Source organism: Tetrao urogallus (assembly GCF_951394365.1).
Source record: "Tetrao urogallus genome assembly, chromosome: 5".
Taxonomy (NCBI): domain Eukaryota; kingdom Metazoa; phylum Chordata; class Aves; order Galliformes; family Phasianidae; genus Tetrao; species Tetrao urogallus.
Window position 1 is genome coordinate 20199919 of NC_136818.1, and position 7932 is coordinate 20207850.

The following is a 7932-nucleotide window of genomic DNA, read 5'->3' on the forward strand; positions in this document are numbered from 1 at the left end:
TCCGCGCGTGCGCGTAGCGCCTGGTGCCGCCGTCCGCCCCGCCTCGGGGACGCGCGGGGGCGCGCGGCGATTGGCGGGTTCGAAGCACGGCTGCGCGTGGGCGGTGCCGCCCGGAACTCCCCGCCGCGGCGGTCGCTGTGGAAACTGTGCCGGCGGCGCGCGGCCCGCAACGGAGGCGCCAGGTGAGGCGCGCGCGGCCCCGAGGGGCTTCACCGCCGGGGGCAGGGGAAACCCGGCGCCCGTTGCCGGGCCCGGCGCTGCGGGGGGGGGGAGGGGCGCGAGCCCCGCACGTATGCGGCACCGCCGTGCCGGGGCAGAAGCGGTGCGGCCTCCGACACGTCGCGTGCCCGCAGGCGGCTGGCGAGGCGTGCAGCTAGCGCGCGTGGAGCTGCTGGAACCGCGGCTGGACGTCGAGTTGCACCGCAGCCGTGGCGCCGCCTTCCTCCGGCGGTTCGCCCGGGGGTTGCGGTTCCCTTCGGCTGCTGCGGCCCGGCTTCGCGCGGGGATAACGGGCCTCCCGGGGTCGGTCTGTGCCTTCCGCGTAAATGCCGGTCTCGTTAGAGCTGGAAGCACAGCCGATGTCATCTTTGCGACGTGGTCCTTACCGAGTCTTTGTTTGCACACGCGTTGCTATGATTTAGAAGCGCTCTATCGGCTCGTGGCAGCCTTCTGCTGCGCTGCTTCCATCCGTGGTTACGTTGGCACGGCGGTTCCACGGCCCGCTGGAGGAATGGACTTTGTGCCTTCAGTTACTGCTGAGCTTACACAAAACCTGCCCGAAACTTGAGCCGGCTTCATTGGGCCAGAACGCGCTGCTGTGGGGCTCGTCGTAATGCTCTTGTTTGAGAGCTGCTTGCAATTGTATATTCCCGTTGCTCTTGCTGGAGAAATACAGCAGAACTTGATGCTTGGAACCTAAAATCCTAATTTTTTAAAAGATATTAATGGATATCTCAGCATTTTCTTCACGTGCTGTCCCTGTCACTTGGCTCAAATTGCTGTCTCCCTCCTCTCTTCCTTTTATTCCTTTTGCCGTCTGAATTATTTAAAGACTGGCACATCTGAGTGTGCTGAATAGCAGCGTGCACGAATGCAGGAGATCTGATTCTTCTGATATACTGAAAAGGAGATCAATGCAGTTTTGGAAATGAATTCTATCTCTTTGTTGGCAAAATCTCTTCCTAATTTGCTAGGACTATTGTTGTCTATTCTTGTGTTGTTTTGCCAGCAAATGACAGCTGATTTTTCTAAGCCACTCGGGTCCCCATGTGCATTATGGAGAGCAGCTTTCATTCCCCACAAGTTAGAAGTCGTGTTAATAAATGTGTTGGTTTTTTTAAAAGTTAATGAGATCTGTCAGTATTTTCAACTGTATCTGTGCTTAATTTATTACATTTAATAACAAAATTATTTGTACTTTCCACTTGCTGTCATTCCTGTTTTTGGTAGCAGCTGCACAGTCACTTTTGCTCTGCACGACTTTGTCATTCATACTCAGATCTGTTTTTTAGTAGTCCTTATCAGTAACGTATCAGTGACATAATTTGTTTCACAAGTACTGATCTTAGGACCTGGTGAGAGATGAAGCTGTTACAGCTGTTACCGTTCCCTTGAAGGAGAGAACAGAAAGGTATCAGATGAAGGAAGAAACTCTTTGCTTTCATTTAGGCACTCAATCAGAAGTTAGCTATGTGAATGAGTGCATCTAAAATAGGATACTGTGGTGTTAAAGATCACAGTGTTGAAGTGTAAAATACCAGAAGAACCTGGTGGGAAAAAAGCCTGGTGAGAGGTGAGAGGTGGTCTGAGATGTGTGTGACATTGAGCAGATGGTCAGTGGCAGGTTGCCCCTTAGTGCTTGACGTGTGTTCTTGTTCAGATAATAGAACTTCTGCTATAAACCATCATTAATATGAAGGGGAAGCTTTCGTGCTGCTGAGCTATAGGGGAAAAACATTATGTGGTCTACCACAGGGCTCCTCCAAGTCTTTTAATTTCTTTGCTCTTTTTTCTGCCACTGTCCTGCTGTTGTGCTGCTCAGAATTCGGTTCTGCATGCAGTGCCTCGTGGGCTCTGTTACCCAGCAGCCCCTGGTTGTGGCTGGGCAGCGTGCGGGATTTGTGTGGCAACGTGTTATTGAGTTTGGGTACAGCTGTGGGCAAAAGAGGCAGAACAGAGCTGAGCAAAGTGGAGCACGTTGTTGCAGACATTTGAGATAAACACTCTCCATCAGCTTAAGTACAACATTTTCTGTGGAATGTTTCCCATCTGGTGCTCCTTGGCAGCCTGTAGCATTTAGTGGTGTTTGAGTGACTGCCTGGGCTGGGAGAGGCCTGATGTCCAGCACTGGCATGGTGAAGTTGTCCTGGCAAGCAAGAGTGAGATTCAGATGTGAAGTCTGGTAACTCAGAGCCAGGACACCCAGCAACTCAGTTTTTGCTGTTCTTCAAGGCAGAGAGAAGATATTACTCCAGCATTTTGCATTGAAAATCTCATTGCACGTAGAATTGGTTCCTTGTTTCCTGACTAGTTTTATTATAAGGATATTAGATCTGTTATGCTGCAGGCACTTTGTCTTCTCTTCCTTTTGTATATTGCTGTGGTGGGGGCTTGCCTTACGTGACCTACTTGCAGAACTGTCCTTAGAGTTATAATGGTTACTTGTGCGCATTTGTGTTAGCTCCTTGCACGCAGGGCGGCAGGTATTTAGCTGTTTACAGATAAATATTATTTCATAAAGGGAAATTCTGTTCTGAAAGATGTTCTGGGAGAGAGGCGCTGAGAGCTCCATCTGAACATTGCTGTTTCTTACACTCAGGTGTCAGTGCAGTACGTGCAGTACATGTGCGTTGGCTGCTGCTCTGCGTTCCTTTGCCTGCTGTAAGTATATGTACTGGTTGTTCTATTTGTTTTTGTCAGCAGTGTGTTCTCGGCCTGTAAGTTACTGTATAGCTTGCATCATTGCAAGATGCCTCAAGCATTTCTCTTTACAAACCTGTATTACTGATGAATGCCTCATGGGGCACTTCCTCACTTACTGCAGTTAATAGTTGGCTTGGAACCACAACAGTACTCTGATGAACACATCAGCAATGAGGAGGTGTTGGTTTTTCTCACTCATGTATTGCATCGTCCTAAGTGCCTGGCATTTCTTTCTGCTGTTGATGAGTGATCCTGTTAAAAGGAATGCATTTGTATTTCAGTGTGATTGTTGAGTGAAAATAAGGCATTGGTGTGAGTAGAGATAATACATTCTGTCCAGAAATGTGAACGTTCCTTAATTACAAGGTTTTGGTTTTTTTTTTTCCCTTTAGCTTTTGCTATCAGGTGGTTTTCTCTCACTGCAAAGCGTCTATGCGTTTTTTATCCATGGCTTGGGTGCTTCACAGGGAAGGAAAATAAAATAACACTTAAGAATGTGGATGGGCTTCCTTCTGACTCAGACTGGGAAAGTGCTTCTGGATTCAGTTATTGGTGTTTTTGTTTTTTATGACGAAATAACTTTGGGTCATTCTATCTATGATAGAAATAACTTGGGTCATTAAGATTCTTCTTGTTGTTGGTTTTTTTGTTTGTTTGTTTTGTTTTGTTTTTTAGGACTGATCATTGTGAGCGATGTTGAAAATAATGCGAGGCAGTGCTCACTTGTTAAAGAGATGTTTGCACAGCCCTTTAATGATAAAGAGAAAAAATGAAGTGAAGGAATACATGGGGTTGAAAAGGCTTGCCATATTGCAGATCTTGAGCATTAAAGCTGCAAACTTGATTATGTAAACTAGGTACAGCACAAACATGAAGGGAAATTTAACTACTTCTAATCCATGAAATAGATAGAAAGTATATAGAGATAATGCTAGAGGGCGTGTGGAAGTGCTCCTTGGGTTTGCTTAGCCTTTAACATAAAGTTGTATGAACCAGGGTGTCTATTGTGTTAGGCCAAAAAGGGCTGTATGTGGAGGAAGAGTGAAGAGGGATTGTTGTCCATGAGAGGGCCTGGAAGAACCTAGCTTCCTCTGCCTTGGATTGGAACGCACCGCGCAGCACGGTCAGTTGTGTTTAGGTAACCAAAGAATGTAAAAATTAGATCAAGCTTGTTTAGAAATAGGGCAGCAAATGAAGCGTCTCCACTGTTACCGTGTTTGTCATAATGCAGCACTGTGTTAGCAGTTACATAATCGATGTTGGACTCTGCTCTGGAGCTGTGTCCATGCTTTCATTTTCAGCTGAGGGTGCAGTGTGATCCTCACTGCGTTGTGAGCAAGCTTTGTCTCAGACACGCTCGCTACCTGTTGTTTTTTGTTTGGTTGGTTTGTACTGTCTTGAGAGTTAGGAGGATCTTCTTGCTTGGATATTTTTTAAGCTTATTAAAAATAAAATTGTGCATTAATATAATCAATTATTATTTAGTCTTGTAAAGTAATTGTAGATTTTTATGGAATATTTGTTATTTATTTTTCCTACCGATACTCAGTGTTTTCAGCAAAGCTGTTTTCCAGTCCTACTTTGGGCTGTCCTGGGCATCCTGGCTCTTGGTTATCGCTGCGACTTTCTCCCCCTGCAGCCATGCTGAGTTAAGTGTGTGGACAAAAGCCCTTTTTGTCCTTTACGGTAATGTAGCACTAGGAACAGGCTGGGGGCAGAAGATGAAATCATTTTATAGATCAAGGAGTCAAAGTTCTAAGCCTCCCTATTGTAATCCTGTTCTTTTGATTCATACAAGGTGGTTAGCCATGGGTCATTCAGTCCTAGCCATGAAATACCTCTTAGCATTATTTTGGTTCTCCGATGAGGAGCAGATGATTTCCTATGCAAAAATAGTTCTGGGAACGGGGGAGGAAGCTTTGTGTGCTGCTTTCTGTTAACATGCTGTAAGTGAAATCTTAGGCTTGTGCTGAGTGGGTTGGTAGGGTTCCTGTTCTGTTGAATGGGTGTCACATGTGGCCCAAAGCTGATGCAGTACCCTTTTTCCACCCACTTGGTGACTTTCTGCAATATTCAGTGATGTGATTTAGTTTCATGTGGTCTGATGTTTGTCAGTCAGCAGATAGATCTGGGGTGGAAGAGGAAGCATCTGGATCAAGCACATTAGATGCTAGTATTAATGTATTTACTTACAGCTTGTCTGGTGAGTATGATAGCATAGGCTGGGCCTTCCCCATGCACTGGGTAAAGACAAACTGTGCAGAATCTGCTCTGCCAGGCACACTCCTAGGTAGAGTCCCACGTAGTTAACAGACCCCCACTGTCCTTCTCTGCCCTCTGGGTGCAGCCCATCCGTGTCTGGCAGGGGCTGCATTTGGTGTTACGCTGAACGCTGCGTGTGTTGGGAGCTTCTAAACCAGTCCTTCATCTGGAGCCCTGCGATTGATTGTGAGGGTATCTGCGCCGTGTGTAAAGCCATCTGGAGGAAAGAACATATTCCAGAGCAGGAATTGCTCTGCATCCACTGTTGGCCATGAATAAAACCTCAAAGTCACTTTGTCAGTAAGGGGGGTTTCTGTGTGGCACCAGCTAATCAGCCGCTGAACTGTCAGACGTGGTGCAGAGCAGAGCATGTCGGTAAGGTTCCCAGAGTCACCTCACTGCTTGTCCTCATTTGGCGTTTGTTCACCTGCACGTCCCTCTCGTGGCTCAGCACTTGTGCTGTGTTGTGCCAAGGTCTGGAGAAAACAGCTGCTTCCCAACATGTCACACTGCTATGTTAAGGAATGTTCATCGGGGAATGGTTATTACTGCACAAATGCTTTTGGCTGTCCGTTTTCTGTGCGAATGCAAGGTTAAATTTGAAGTAGAATTAATTAAATTTGGAGGGACTTATCTCAGGCTTCTGTGTTAATTTAGGTGAATTTTAAAAATATCCCTGGACATCATTAAAGACTAAAATTGTGGTTTGTGTGGTTTCAGTTGTGGTTCAGTATGTCTAGAATCACTGTTGATGTTTATATGTGGATTTACACTTTCAAGGTCTCAAGGAGTCAAGCTAACCTCTGTATTTCAGTAACAGAACCATTGCTGTATTTTTTTTTGTCCTCAGTCTGTCTTTTTCTTCACATGGTACACAAAGCTCTGCTTTCTTTTCAGGTAATCCACTGCAAGATTCTTTTCCTGTTTATTCACTTATGCTGTAGCCGCTCCCTGAAAGAAAATTCATACTTAGTTCAACACTGGAAAAATTGCTGTAATCTTGAAGCAACCACTCTCTGTAGCTAATTTTTGTAAGGAAATAGTATGTGTGTGGTTGGTCTGTCTCGATTTATACTTCCACCGTGTCAATTCCAAGTCCCTCAGCCTTTGATGATGTCATTTGGCAGATGCTTCTGTAGGTCTGTGAAAAATAGCAGATGGGCAGAGAAGGCCTTGGTTTGTTGCCTCCTATAAGGTGAGGCAGGACAAGCGGGGCTGGGTGTGTTCCGGCAGCCAGCCCCCAGTGACTGGTCAGCCTGTGGCTGTGAGGAGGCCTGTAGCTGCTGATGAGCACAGAAATGATTTTTGATCATCAATCATCTGACAGTCTCCAAAATGGAAATATGGTCAAGGGAGATGGTGAGATGAGGGAGGGAGCCAAGGATGCTGCTGGAATCTTCTGATTTGAGGAGGTCGTGTCTGCAAGAGTCGTCATGGATATCTACCACCTTCATTTTTAATTAATCGCTCTGATTAATGTGCCTTTAGTTGGACGTGGGCCATTGTGCCCGCATCAGCCACCTAAAGCCAGCCATGTGCCATGCAGTCAGCAGGAGGGGGCAGCAGGGCTTCCAGCAGCAGGGAGGTGGCACCCACTGGAGATGACGTACAAGATGGACGTGGAGCCCAGTTAAATCAAGTTGTTGACATGTGATGTCAACATCATATGCATATCAGTAGCTCAGAAGCATATCAGTAACTTTTGGTCCCCTTGTAGTTGAACACCAGCACTGCTCTGGGGCAATGAGTGCAGGCAGGGCCACTTACAGCCGGCTGCTTGCAGGAGTTGCCTGACTTGAGCTTTGTGCAAACCTGTGCAGAGCAAATACCTGTCATGTGGTCTTCTCAGTGTGTGGGTTGCAATGGTATTTAAAAATGTATGTATCACGCTTTGTAATTGCTAAAGTATACCCACGCCCACTTGTTGATGCCAAATAACTCTGGTGCTGAGTGTGGGAGGGCAAAGTAGTTGTTTGACTGGAAGAACACTGTGAACAGTCTCTTTGAAAGATGCTGTCAGAGAGGAGGGTGGTGAGAAGCATGAATATTCGTACCTGGTAATTGATGAAACTAATGAGAAGGCATTGCCTTCCTTGACAATTAAGAATGTAGAGATTGGTGAGTTCTGTTGACAATTTTAAGTCTGAGTTCTGTTCTTGTGACATTTCTGCAAGCTCTTGATGAAATATGCATTTGTGAATTACACAACTGTATGTTTACTTTCAAAGAAAGGTAGTGTTAGTGCTAAGCAATAAATACATCAACTCCTCTGCTAAAAATATACTTAAAAGTGGGTAAACTTCTGAATAGTTTCTTTCTGGTAAATTGTTTTCCCTGCCAGCCTAAACAGGTCGAACTTCTGAGCAGTGGCTGCTGCAGTCCCTTTGAAGCAGAGTTTGGTGCTCATGCAGCAACTGCGGCACTTCAGAATATGTAACCATAAAAAATAAGAAGGCGAAACAAAAATATCCTTTTCCTTTTGGGAGAGGAAGGGAAAGGGAGTAGAGCTTAAACCTCTGCTGGCTTCTGTGCTCCTGATGTTCAGAGGGGTGGTTTCCTGAATGAGCCTCTCCAGGTGGGATTGTGTCAGCCAGTTCTGGCAGCTGTTCACATGTAAAGCAGTTTGGAATCGGTTTTATGTTACAGCTTTTATTCTATAGCTTTCATCCTTTATTCTTTTTGCATGGAACTTCATGAGGCAAAAAAAAAAACAACCCCAAAAAACTAACAAGGATAAATTACTTGAAC